At 42.7% G+C, this 13,944-nt stretch overlaps 1 protein-coding gene across 2 annotated transcripts in view; it reads left to right on the top strand.

Annotated features, from left to right (window-relative positions):
* Positions 1-1,332: 1,332 nt before the first annotated feature.
* AKT3 (AKT serine/threonine kinase 3) overlaps positions 1,333-13,944 on the top strand; it is a 158,558-nt gene continuing 145,946 nt past the window's right edge. Inside the window, exon 1 of one of the 2 annotated variants that reach the window (XM_072856485.1) lies at positions 1,333-1,788. The gene's annotated coding sequence lies outside the window, so the exon portion shown is untranslated. The remainder of the gene's footprint in view (positions 1,789-13,944) is intronic. The other variant, XM_072856486.1, reaches the window with a different exon arrangement.

Below are 13,944 nucleotides of genomic sequence, written 5' to 3'. Positions count from 1 at the left end.
TAAAGAAACATTTTTGGTTTGTTTCGTTTTTTAAATGTAATTTTGATGAATGTCTTCATGTCCATTTTTAGCATAAATTCTGTACTGATACGATACAAATACAGTGCAAATAATTTTATTTCAAGCAATCAGAAAGGTCCGTTTCCCCTTTGCATTAACAGGTTCTGACACAAGTCAGCGTCAACTCCAAGTATAATAGATGCATTTATGCAGAAAATGAATCTGTGAGTATTATTTAAACCACGAGTGATAGAAAGCGTACTTATGTGCATTAAACCCATGTATGGAGGCACATGCACACAGCCACTTAGCCATAAAATAAACCGTCGAGAGCACCATACCTATGAACCTCACGCTAATTAGAGTCGCAGGATCGTGCCCGGCTGTAGCTGCAGCAGCCTGCAGGCCAGGGATTCCCAACCCGCGCAGCCCCCGAGGCACCGCTGCTAAGCCAGCCGAACGCCGGGCTCAGCCCCCCGCACCGCGGTTGCCCTCTTGGCACCGCTCACATTTCTGCGTTGCTTGTGGCGACGGATGTCGGGGAGTCACGAGCCGAGGAACGGGGGTGTAAGGTTCCTCCAGATGTTTGTTTACCCATTGGGGTAACTCAAAGCCTGCAGATAATTTAGCAGTCGAGGCTGGGGCATCCACTGAACACTTCAACACGGGATGAATTACAGCTTCCCGCTGTGTAACTGGTACTTTTATTCGGGGAAGTTTGCGGAGCGAAGTGGACCGCTCCGGGTACCAAGGCAAGAGCAGGGAGTACGTAAACGCCGGAGTGCGAGAACAAAGGCGACAGGGCTCGGGGTGTGTGTACGGGTCTGGCGGGGAGACGTGCGGCTGCGAACTCCAGCCGCAGCGGGAAGAGAAGCAGCGGCAGCGCGGGCGGATTTCTGTTCCGCAGGGGCAGGCAGCTCGTCCCCGCGGCCCCTGTCCGGCAGGGGCAGGGCCCCCCGCGGCTGCTCCCCGGCCGCAGGCGGCCGGTCCCCCGGCCTGGCAGGCAGCGCCCGCCGGCACCGGCCTCAGCCTGAAGGAAGGACCCAGGCGCGGCGCAGCGCCCGGTGCCGGCGGACGCCGCCGCCTGCATCCATCCTCCCGCTCCCACCCGCGGCCCGGCGGCGGGGCGGGACACGCCGCCCCGCTCGGCTCGGCTCTCGCCCCTGCCTGGCTGCCGGGCGGGCTGCCTCGCCTCGCCTCCCCCGCTCCCCCCTCCCGCCGCCGGCCCCCGCCTCCCCCACCCTCACCTCAGCCGCCCCCCTCTGTCTGGCTCCCCCCGCTCTGTCTGGCGGCCCCCCCGTCCCCGCCGCGCTTCTCGCGAGAGCTGGGGATGCCGCCGCCGCCGCCGCCGCCGCCGCGGAGGGGGAGACACTCGGGGGGAGCCAGTGACGTCGGGAGTTTTCCTGAAAGTCAATAACGAGCCCGGCGGAGGCGGCGGGAGGAGCCGAGAGCGGGGCCCGGGCGGCTCCGGGGTGAGTGCGCCGGGGGGAGCCGCCGCCGCCGCCCTCCTGACCCCGCGCATCGATGCTGCGGCCGCGCTGCCCGCCCGGGCGCCTCCCTGCGTAGCGGGGCGCGCAGCTCCATGTAGCCGCCGCCGCCGCCAGCGCCCTGGGGCCGGAGCCGCCTCCTCCCGCCCCCGCGGAGACACCGGCCGCCAGGGACCGCCGAGCCCGGCGGGGGGACAGGGGAGGAGGAGGAGGCAGCGGCGCCCTCCCTCCCCTTCTCCCCCCGGAGCCGCCGCCGCCCTCCGGCTCCGCAGCAGCGCCCGCGGCGCCGCCGCCTCTGCAGGTACGGGGCGGGAGGGGCCGGGCGGCGGCGGGGCGCTTGGGCGGCGGCGCGCGAGGGGATGCGGGGCGGCGGCGCCGCGCGGCCGGGGGCGGCGGGGAGCGCGGGGCGGGGGCGCCCGTGGCCTAGCGCTGCCGGCGGGGCGGGAGCGGAGCGGAGCCGAGGGGAGGGAGGGAGGGAGCGAGGGAGGGGAGGGGTCGCCCTCCCGGCGGCGCGGGGCTGAGGTGGGGAAGGGCGGGGGCAGGGGGCGTTTCGGCGGGGAGAGGTTATGTAACGGGGCGGGGGGGGGCAGGGGCAGGGCAGGGCGCGCGCCCGGGGGCGCTGCCTGCGCGGGCGCGGGGCCGGCGGTTCCCACGCGGCGGCCCCTCCCCGCCGGGCGCGCGCGCCAGCCTCCCCCCCACCGCCTCCCGCGGCCGTGCGTGCGGTGGGGGCGGCTGTGAGGCGGGATGCCGGTGCTGGGGGTAGGAACGGGTCTGCCCGCGGGGAAGTTCTCTGCGCGCGTGAGCGCCTGTGGGTGCGTGCGTGCGTGCGTGAGTGCGCCCGTGCCCGCGCGCTAAGAATAGCAGCGCGGCCGGCGGGCCGCGGGTGGCAGCGCCTCGCTCAAGTGATGCTGCCGCCGGCGGCGGCTCGGGCTGCAAGTAAACAAACCGGCCCCCCCGCCCGCCTTCACCGGCCATCATGGAGGCCGCGGCCCACACGCGAAAGTTGATGCGCTGCCGGCTGTCAAGGGGTGCCGGCCGCTTTCCCGCGCGGAGCTGGGGCCGGGCCGGGCCTGCGGCGGGGTCTGCCCGGAGGCCTGCCCCGGCCCTGAGGGGGGCCCGGCAGGTGTTGCCGCGGGGCGGGGAACCGCGGACGCCGCGGTGGGGTAAGCCAGGGGCAGCACGCGTGTCTGCTCGCACCCCAGAGGTACCTGGGCGCAGCGGGGGGGCTCTGTACGTGCACATCCAGAAATACTGCCAGTGCGTGCTGCGGGTCTGTTCCGACAGGTCAGTACAGCGCCTCCGAACAAAAAGTTACTGGATCGCACCGTTATATATCGTAGTTTAAATGCAAATGATCGTGATGTAACGAGCAGTAGCAGGTTTATAGGCTGGTCGGTTGCTTTAGATGAACTGCGCTTCTTGGTTTACTTTTGGGTGGGAATCTAAGAGGCATGAAAGAGCCAGTGCTGTTTCTTTCACATTCTCCCATGGTACGTTACTTAAAGGGTGCGTGTAAAAAAAAAAAAAAAAACCAAACAAAAACAAAAAACCCAACCCACAAAAAACCAAACCAACTTATTTTTCTCACAGCTGAAAAGCAATAAACAATTTCATCTCAACCTTTATTCTAATTTTTTTCTTTAATGTAATTGTTAGTTGATGGCTACATCATCTCATTGTTTTTATGAAAACATGTCTCAGACTTGATTCACTTAGCCTCTGTTCAAGAGTTTTATTACGGAAATTATGATATACCAGGTACCTGCATTGCCAGCTTTTTTGAGTGCTGAAGAAACTTATAGCAGTCTCTTCTGCTGATGTTTGTTTAGGTTTCGCTAAAGCTTTGCTAATAGGCGAACATGGTCCCCCACATTTTGCATATAGAGGTCTTTATTTCTCAAGGCAAGAAGCATGCAAATAAGTAGATCTAAACTTCTGACAAGTAACATTTTAAGCATGATCTCTTGTTTCTGCCAGCTGCTGTATAGGGCTGTTCTGCACTGGAATATGGAAAGAGTGTACATGAGATAGAGAAGAAAGCTTATTTTGACTCTGAAGAATACTACTTAAGAAGATTCTGTTTGTAGGACTGTTTGTTTTTTTGACAGGAGCCTTTAAGTTGACCCCAATATGTTTAATTGGATTGGATTGCTAATTATAGTCCATGTGGATGTATTTTGGTTGGATGCAACCAGGAAGTCAAGTTCAAATAAGGGCCAAAGAAAAACTGCAGAGATAAGAAAATGTCTCTGTTTTCTACAAGGCTACATATAATATTTGAACAACTCGTTTTTTCTCTGATGTAGGTGCGTGGTGTGTGTGTATACACAGGTAATACTACAAGACTGTCTTGGTTTAGACAGTTTATTCTGTGGGGTATTCCTGCTTACTCTAACTAGCTTTGAACGAATTCAGTAGTCTCCTTAGTTTCATACATAGGTTCATAGAAAGCAGTATTTCAATGTCTTGCTCCCTCATTTGTTTTGTGTTTTGGGGGAAGGTGATGCGTTCTTAAGCAAAATGCTGCCGTTCTACGGGAAGTTGATGAGAATTCAGGCAGGTACTAGTTTTTATTTTGCCCCAGTTGAAGTAGATACAGTTTTAAGGATTGGATGGCATTAATTTGCACTAGAAAACGTTGACTTTTTGACACTGTAACAAAGGCTTTGTGAAAGGGAAAATAGTTTGGTGGGTTTTTTTTAAGCTTAACCCAAAAACACTTACTAGAGCTCTGCTATTGTTTGTAACCCAAACTTCTGTTTGCAAGATGTTATCAGAAACCATATCTTGACTTCCGACTACAGTTTGAAACAGCATGTGTCTGAAATTTGTGTAATAACTAAAAGATCCTTCAGACTACTTGGAATTTGTCTAGCACTGGTTGACTGAGTGGTCTTTCACTTTCTGGGTGCACATTTTCACAATTTAAAGAGACCTATTGAATAATCATTTCTATACCCAAGAAGCATTATTTGCTAAATAACTTTGAAATATTCAGTTGTTTTGGAAGGTATGACACCATTACTACAGCGCTTCATGTTAAAACACATTTGAAATCTCTGTGCCGTTCTTAGTATAAAGAAGATACAGTTTCTTATAGCCGTGTTTGGTTATAGTTTCATTTTGTGCTGTTAATGCAACAGGGGAGGTGAACTCGGTGACATGGTAGCCTAGCTTTCCTTCAGTTTTGCAACAGAGGCCCAATATTCTTTGGCCATCTTTTATGGCTTGGGCATACTACTAATTTTAATGGACACCGGAGAGTGGAAGGACATTGAAATACACCAAGTGAAAACTTTGTTGTACCGTACTTCTGTTTTGATATGGATAATGCGTAAATGAATTGATTTGCTTTAAAAGTAATGCACCATAGTGTAACTGTATGTTTTGTAGGCATGTTAGTTGTCTATATACCAAGAGCCCTCTGTTCTCTTTTTCCCAACTAACAAAATAAACATTCTGTTCAAAATGTGCCGTACTCCCTTTGCAAGCAACAGTAACAATTCAAAAAGAGGGGAATAGTTAAATATGTGCATCCATGAGTTTTGTTTAACATTAAAATGTTGCTTTTATTTTCAGTGTTTGTATGAAATTTACAACCCACTTACTGTTAAAGTACTGTCTTCTATAAGAAAAGATTGCCAACTTAAGTGCCTTTAAATTTATTCTAGAATATTAGATTAATTTGCGTCATCTCGGATTCTCATTCCGTTAGGATATGCCTAATAAGAATATTGTGGAGGGGGCAAGGGATACTTTCTAGCACAGCATGTACTTCAGGGAGTTTTGCATTGTTTGTGAAGAAAGCTGTGTTTTCAATGAGAATCTCTCTTGTCAACTGCTATGTTTCCTCTTGGTTGTACAGAAGAGACTTTCCCAGTATCACAGGGTCTTCTTGGTAAAGGTGTTGCACTAGTTACTGCTCTTTGCAACAAGTTGGTGGTATAGAAAAGGTTATTTTATAAAGATAAGTTACATAGTAAATGGAAAAGCTGATTCCATGTGTTTAAAAAAAAAACCTGTTAAAGCCAGAGAAACAAAAAACTGCTGGCAAATAATAAAACACTGAAGGTGAAAGTTAACTTTTTAGCATTTTACATAGTGTAAAAAATAATCTTTAAAGTTTTGGTTTATAGTTTCATCTTGACTAATTGTATGAACAACATTCCAGGCTACCTATATGAAGAGAACAATTTATAAATGAAGCTTATTTAGACAAATCACTAATATATACTAATGAAAAGTCTGCAGAAAATGCAAGGGTGTAGTAGTCTATTATTTGGCATTTTGTCCTTGTTCCATAGTTCTAGGTCAACATTAAGGATGGGCATTCAGGTAGTTTTGATGCATGCCATGGATTTCAAACAGATTCTTTTTGTCTTTATTGTTTAAAGGTGTTGTTCAGGTGTAGCAGGAAATTGTGGCAAGGTTAATACTTCCAAAAAAATCCCTCTGGGATTGACTATCATTAAAAGTTACTGTCAAGGAGAGTAAGCATTTTTGGCTTGTGTATATGAAGATGCTTACTTTTGGTCACTTTAAATGTTTCTTTGATTTTTTTTTTTTAAATACTATTTGTGTCAACACTTACTATGTTTAGATTAAATAATATATGTTGTGTCCATTTTGACCAATCCTCTTTTTCCACGTGTTTCTATGAGTGTCTAGGTGCAAGTCATACTCATCGAAAATAGCATTAAGAACAAGTTGTTGCCCTGTGATATTTTTTTTTTCTCTGTAATATCCTGTCTAAAGAACAGTAGTAATTTTTAAATTCCCTTAAGAATGCAACTGGGATCTCAATATTTCATATGCATGTCTGAATGACTTGACAGCATGGTTTGTCAGACTTCCCTGCGTTGTCCATGTGGTAAAGTTATTTGAGTGCCTTCTATAGCAGGAGCAGAGATGAAGAGCCTGCTTCAGCTTCACAGAGATCAATGAAGGTCTTACCACTGCCTTTTTGTAGGTGTGGAATGGCAGTGCCCAACAGTCAAAAATTTCTTGTACAGCTGATTTAGCACCACAGAATTAATACAGTATTTCTCAGTTTAGTCCTAGCAATCTTGCAAAACAATTTCTACCAACACACATATTTTTTTTTCCCTAAGCATTTAGTGTGCTTCTCAAGATACGTGATTGGTGCAGCTTGCCTTGCGAGATTTTTCTGAAAATTATGATAACTTTTTCTAAATGTATTGATAAACTTTGAGGCAGAGAGTTAAGGTTGTATGTGTGAGTTTCATGTACTTTGTGTAACATTTGCCAAAGACCTTCATCTAGTGAGCTCTGCATCTGGCCTTAAATGTGTGTAAGCAATAGTATGCCTTTGAAAAACACACAAACTTCATTTAAGGTTGTAGAGAATGCCTTCTGTCCTTAGGAAATTCAGATCTCAAGTTGATGAGAATAATGGTTTTTGAAGGTGAACAAGAGATCCAGAGGTTTTAGATTAGAAGTTGATTACTTTCTAGTCATACTGCAATGTCAGAATTTGACAGTTAGTAGGTTCAGCAATGTTTGATTGCTTTGTAGGAAGGAATCACAAAGCTCATTCCTATTGTTGCAAGGCAATTCAGAATTTAACTTTGTTCAATATCCAGGTAATAAATAAATCCAACTATAAGAGTTTAAAAGAAAGCTGCTTGCTAGACATGTCATTGAACTTTTTCCATCTTTTATATTAATAGTTTGAGAACACATTTTTATCTCAGTACTTTCCTTTTTTTGTTACTCGTGGCACTTCACATATTTCTGGTTTTTACTATCTTCAACAGTGTGTTTGGTGTTTTAATACACAATATTATGTTATGCCGCACAAAAGTTACTATCATACAAATAATTAAATATATGAGCTTAATGAAACTTTATTTTGTAGCTCTTGAAGATATCTTTTAAAATCCCTCACCTCAGGATGAATAGGAATTTCTAGGTTCTTTGAACTTTCTAAAATTAGATTACCTTTTTCAGAGTATTCTAGACATAGAAAGCCAATTTTAGTTTGTTTTTTTTTAAATACAGAACTTGGTTTTAATTTTGCTTGGTTGTTTGAGTCATTAGTAAACTATTTTTTTTGAAAGGCAAAGGAGCTTTGCTTAAAAAGGCAAGAATTAGTATTCCTACATTAATCCTCAGCAAGTTAAAGTTATTACATGTATTTTGAAGTGTTGGTGGAATAACATTGTCATAGTTGTGATACACAACTGAGCTAATCCTTGATTTGACTTCCTTTAAGTCTCAAAACTCTCCCAAGTTCATTGCCTTACTAACTTTTTTGATGTGGAACTTTAGCTCTGCCTTCACCTTTTCTACTTTAAATGTATTCTTTGGTTAAATTTCAGACCTATACTCTAATATGCTTTATCGCTCTGCTTATGTGATTGGGGAGGAACAAAAATGATTTAAAGCATTTTTGTCAATAAACACAATGCAAAACAATGGGTTGTTAATGTTTCATGTGGGATTCTAAAGAAACAATATAGTTACATTTAGAAACTTCCTTTATACCTTGGTAAACAAAGGCAAGGGTGGCTTTGTTCACCTTTAATTATACCTTTGTCCCTTAAAATAACTTGCTTTGTCATTATCATAGGAAAAGAAATACAGAATGATGGTTTCTTTTCTGATAAACCTACTCAGTTGCAGAATCTAAATAAAACATCTAACTTGTATATTAATATTTCAGTGTGTCTGTAGTCTCCTAACTAGGCTTATCTGAGCATATATTAGTTATGTGCAGCTTTTTGACGTACTGAAAGTGAAAATAGAACACTGAAAATATTAAGGCACAAAGCATATGCGTAAGCGTGCTTTAAAAAGAGCTATTTATCTTTTCCAAAGTTGTTTTTCGTTACTACAAGGTGTAGGCAGTGCCATTTTCCTGTTAACCCCCTCATTATTCCAAGTCAAGGGTTATGAAATAAAGTTGTTAGGAATAAATTTTTGATACCAATATTCTTAAAGACATTGAGGCTTTTAGTACGACATATAGTTTAAAAAATATTTGCAAATGCCTATCACGGAGATATCTTGGAATTTTTTATATTTGTCTTGAAATTTGTAAAGTATGAACATTTTTATTTAAAAAGTATTTAGGGGTATCTTTAAGTGTCTTAATTGTGCGTACATAAAGATACCATTTTATAAATTTAGGATCTATTGTCTTTTAATAATCCTGGTTTTTTTATTTCTTTGTCTTGTCAAACCAGTTCATGTTTTGTTTTGTGTTGGTTTGTGGTTTTTTGTTTGTGTTTTTTTTTTTTTTTTTTTAAATTGACTTTAATAAGTTGAACAAATACTATCTGCCTGCAGGTTCCTTTTTCTCAATCTAAGCAGTGATAGTATTGGAATCAGTCAGTCCTCCTGAGACTATAAAAAGGGACATAATCCATTCTGCTGTGTTTGAAGTATAACCAAAATTCCCGAATAGGTAGCTCGTAAAAGCCTGTATAAATACTCTATACTTTTTAGATAAAGCACTCAACTGAATGTGATTCTTCCACTAGCAATATAGGCTAATTTGATTTAGTAGGTTTTGTAGCAATCTTTGTTCTGCAGCATAGTCTTTTGTGTAATTTTTGATGATGTGCAATATATCCTCTAATTGTTTGACTAGACTTTTAGATAACAACTTTGGTAGGGGAAGAGGATATGCATTCGTTTTTCATATAAATAAAACTTGGATCTCAGCTTTCAATCCTAAAGACAACTCTGTTTTTAGTTTAGAGCCTTATCTTTTGAATTCCTTGCTCTGTGATTGCAACTGGCACTGGAGACAGTTACAGCCTGTTTGGTTGTCTTGGAGGATTCAAACTCAGATTTGAGAAAAACTCTTAAGAGCTTGATCTGCTACAAAAAAAGCCCCCAAAGCAGGGAAACAAACGTGTGTGTGATGGAAGCCACTAGAGGATGACTGAGAGCTGCTTTTTTTGGTAGTGTGTGTTTTGTGTGTGCACGCATAAAATTTTTCAGTTACCTGTCTGAGAAGTAAGGAGGTAGAGATGAGGAGATTTGGCTCTGCTTACGTTGACGACCAAAGAATCTCAGTGAGTCAGGCAAAGTGAATCAGAAAGATTCAGTTGCTGTTTTTTTCCCCAAACATTTTATTAAACAAATGATTACTTGTAAAAAGGGAAAATGATAATTCCCTTATATATTAAGAGAATGAGGTTGGATGAATCACTAAGTTGATAAAGCTACAAGAAGTTACAGGGATTGTCTCTGGAAGCACTGAAACTGATCCTGTTGGTATTCTCTCTGGTAACTTGAGTTGGTAAATGTGAGAGTATCTGTTTTTTCTCAGCTCCAAAATTGTTGAAAGTAGGAGCCTGTGTTTATGAAAGCTCTTACAACAGAGACCTGAATCATACAATTTACACTGAATTTATGGGCACTGTCTTCTTTACTCAGCTGTCTCTTGTCACGGGGGAAATGGGAGGATGCCCAGATTCCAAGGGAGTGTTGTCTGTTCTTATGAATCTCAATGATTATTCACTTACACATAGTGGTGGTGAAGTGTAGACCTGAACCACTGTTGTTAGTCCTTCTGCTTGGAAGGGATTTCCTTCCTTCTCCCCATCCGTTGGGTCTGTGGAGGTACCTGACTGCTGTGATGAGCATGAGAGCCTCCTTTAACTTAAAAATGCAAGTTGAGAAAAAGGTGTCTTCCTACTGAATGGTCCATTGCTCATTTTAATGGTTGGTCTTATAGTTCCCATATGGTAGTATCGTGAAATGAGCTGGTTCTTTCATCTTAAAGTTGAAGACGAAAACTGAAAAGGTGTTGGCTTCTTTTCACCATGGCTTGGGAAAACTGTGACCCTCAGCAGAGGTATCTGGAACTCTGTTGCATGTAATAGTTTCTGCTTAATCTTTGTTCAGAAAGGTGCCTTTGCAACCTCTACAGCTAGGAACTTAGAAGCGTAATACTAGCTCTTTAGAAGTGCACTGAATTGTTTCATCTAACACTATAAAAGTGGCTTAATAGCTTTCCAAAGAAGAAAGGCAAAGTTTTACTATTTTTACCAGATCCAAAAAAATACAGGTGTTTTCTTCACATGATTGACTGCGATGGGGTAAATTTTTACACCTGCACCATAAAGCATGCAGACAATAGGTTCTTGTATGTATTATGCATATACATGACTATCTGATACTGTCTGCAGAATACACACAATATACTGTTGGAAAAGTATCTTCCGAGTTCTGTTTGATCATGTGGGGGAAAAAAAAGCAATCCAACCTGTTCTCCAGTTGCTGGAACATACATAAAAACAACTCAAGTTTTTTCCCTGTAGGAAGCAGCTGGAATGCAAAATATCTTCAACTTCAGTTCTTACACATTTTTTCCCTGTTTCTGTGGGTTCATCCTATAGCAATAAGGGAAACTGTAAAAATTACTATATACCAGCTGCTGAAACTTGAAATAGTTGAACTATGGATGAAATGCTATTTTCATGTGAGAGTTCTTGTTCCACGTGTTTCAGGCAACTCCTTTACATCGACAGACAATCCTTTATTACATCTTCAGGGAAGAAGGTTACTGTATGACTATTTTTCATTAAGGTCAGTTTTTGTCATAAGAAATAATTCTTGAAAGTCTGGTCTTTTAGAGCTTTGCTGAGTGACTTTCAGAGTAAAGGACTACAGCTTTTAGAAATCCTCAAAGGAATTTAATAAGGGATGATACTACAGATGCTTAAAAATGGATTATTGAAACTGTAGTGTGAACGTATAACCTTTATTTTCATTAGTCTTTTAATGCTTTAATTTATCTCCTTCAGCTTCCTATGTAATTCAGCTTGACTTTTAATTACCCATTAAGGGAGCGATCCATATAACGATACAGCTGTTGATAGTTCTACTTAAGTTGTTCCTGGTAATATTGTGAAGCTAAACTGGAGATAATTCAGTTAGTTTTGTCACCATATTTGTCTGATTTTTATATTTTGGGGGTTTTGTCCAAAATTCAGTAAAGTAGTACATGTGATGGGTGGGATGCAATCCTACAGACATACACTGGACGTTGTTGGGACACTGGCTGACATGAAAATTGGTCATAGATCAGATTTTGATTGAGTAATACTAACTTAATTGTAATCAGTGGATAAATAGGGCGCATTAAGCATAAATTCATTCATTAGAACTGGGTGTCTGCTGAAATCATGGACTTAATGATCAGTATGTGGGCAGACAAGATTATTGCTACTTAGTACAGAAGTTCATTTCTTATAGCTTAGTCTCTAGCAATAAAAATAAATTATTGCACTTTTCATAAGCACACACCAAAATTGGAAAGTACATTAAATTTGCCAAAAGGGTAAAACATATTGCAGCATATGGAGCCCAAGCTAAGTACTGTGTGTGACATTGCTTCTTTTGTCTTTATAGTTGGAAAAAAAAAGTCACTTGTGATCACCTCTTAAAGAATGCAATGGAAGTCTTGTAGGAAAATCAAACTGAAGTTGGATATTTGGATACTAATGTGCTTACACCTCCTTCACAGAACAGCTGCCTTTAGGTCACAGATGTTTGACACTCACCTCTGGCTTTGTAAAGATTTGTGTGTTTGTAATAAGAGCTGATACTGTGCTGTGGTGATCCAGAACAGCAAAACTGCAGCCTGCTTTCAGGCCCATGTCTTAATCTGTTGGGATCTCTTTCCATGCACAGCTGATAGACTTGCTTATCTCTAGTTCAAAGCATGCAAACAAAAGCTGTGAGAATGTTATGACCCAGAAAATAACTCTCACACTAGTAAGGTGAAGGATGTGGAAATGCATGTTCTGGTTATTTCTGCCATATTGACTTACAGAACACAAAGTCTAAAGAGCTAAAGCTAGTGAGATCAATTAACAGTAATGAAGCCATCTCACGTCCTTCCAAAACCTTGTACATAACATTTTCTTTTAACTCTCATGAAAGCTTAAACAATATTTAAGTCTTAAGGCAGGGTGCAGTTGCATAAACACAGGTGTCCGGTGTCCTTTTAGACACAACAGGGTATGATGCCAATGCAAAAGTCTGTGCATCACCTGCATAGGTCTTACTGTCATATCTGCCAGTGCCGTGGAGATGTCTCAGAGGCACTGTATTCAATGTTACTTAAACTTTGCAGTATTAATGAATTTAGCATTGTGGTTTTTATTTTTATGCAGCTGAAATACTGCATGTTTTTGAAAAAATAGTTCAGTGAAAGCAAAACTGTAAAATGGACACGCTTCAGTGTTTCTGTAAAATCAGGTTGTACTGCATTTTTTGTTGCATACCCCTTGAAAAAAATACTCATACCAAGTTTTATTTTGCACAGCATCCATACAGAAGTAGCCTTCCATCTAGCTGCTGTGTGCTGCAAATACACATTTTTCAAATGATAAATAAGAAATAACCTGCATGTGTATAATGGTTCAGTCTTTAGCCTGTACTTGGTTGGATTAAAACCGCTTATTTCCCAGTCCTTTCTCCATTCATTTGCTGCACATATTGCTTCTAGCACAGTCATATTTGTTTCTATCACATGTTTACATTTGTTGGTCAGTCTACTAAATGGATATGTATCTGCTGTATTTGATAGTACTAAACTGGTGTGTGGGTTTCTGTTCTGTGCTAGTGCTGTGTACGCACATGCTCCTGTGTGTACAGCTGTAGAAGGGTGTTCCTCCACCATCAGGGAAATCCCTTTTCTTGGCTTCCCACCCTTTTCTAGATGAGCATTATTTGAATGCTTCTCTTTATTTTGAAGGATGGAGGGGAAAGGCAGTCTGCTGGCAAAAGGAAACCTCTCCTGCCCTCTGGCTTCTCTTCCTACTTGATTGTAGAGCTATTTCTCTCTTCTTCACAGCTGTTAGGTACTCTGGGAGTGATGTGGTCAGAAGAGAGGATTGTGGCTTCTGAGCGTGGCATGTCCTGTTCCAGGGCTAACTTCCCTTCTGTCCCCTGCAAGTTGAGCTTTGTAGGGAAAAGAGCACTCTTGTCATTGCCTGGCTTAAAGCCTTGCGAGGATGTGCTCTCCTTCTTTTCATAAACTAAACATTGGCTTGTTTTGGTTAATTTGTACTCGTAAGAAGTTGTTTTTCTGTTTGTGTACTTGCAGATGATGTTGTTTTTAAAAAACTTCTGTAAGTTAAGGATTTGTATTGGCTATAATGAAGATATAGTGGAAGTAGGAAGAATGTTATATTTCTGTAGCCTTTATTGTTTTTTTTTTTTTTAATTTAAGTATTAAAAAAAACATTGCATGGCTGGTAAACCGGTTACTACAGATTTTAACACCTATGAGGATAACTATATCCATAATACTTAAGGCTTTGGTTTTAAGCTCCTTTACAAAACCTTTCCTTCCATGTTCTTGCACTCTTGATATGATCAATGTAGCCATAATAGAGGAACTACTTGTCCGTTGCATGGATTCTGACAAATGTGGGAATTATTAAAGCTCTTGTGGGTTCAGAGTTGGACC

The sequence above is a fragment of the Ciconia boyciana genome, chromosome 3 (genome assembly GCF_034638445.1).
Source record: "Ciconia boyciana chromosome 3, ASM3463844v1, whole genome shotgun sequence".
Classification (NCBI taxonomy): Eukaryota; Metazoa; Chordata; class Aves; order Ciconiiformes; family Ciconiidae; genus Ciconia; species Ciconia boyciana.
The sequence above is the reverse complement of the archived record's forward strand: the minus strand, read 5'-3'. Positions and strand labels throughout refer to the sequence as shown.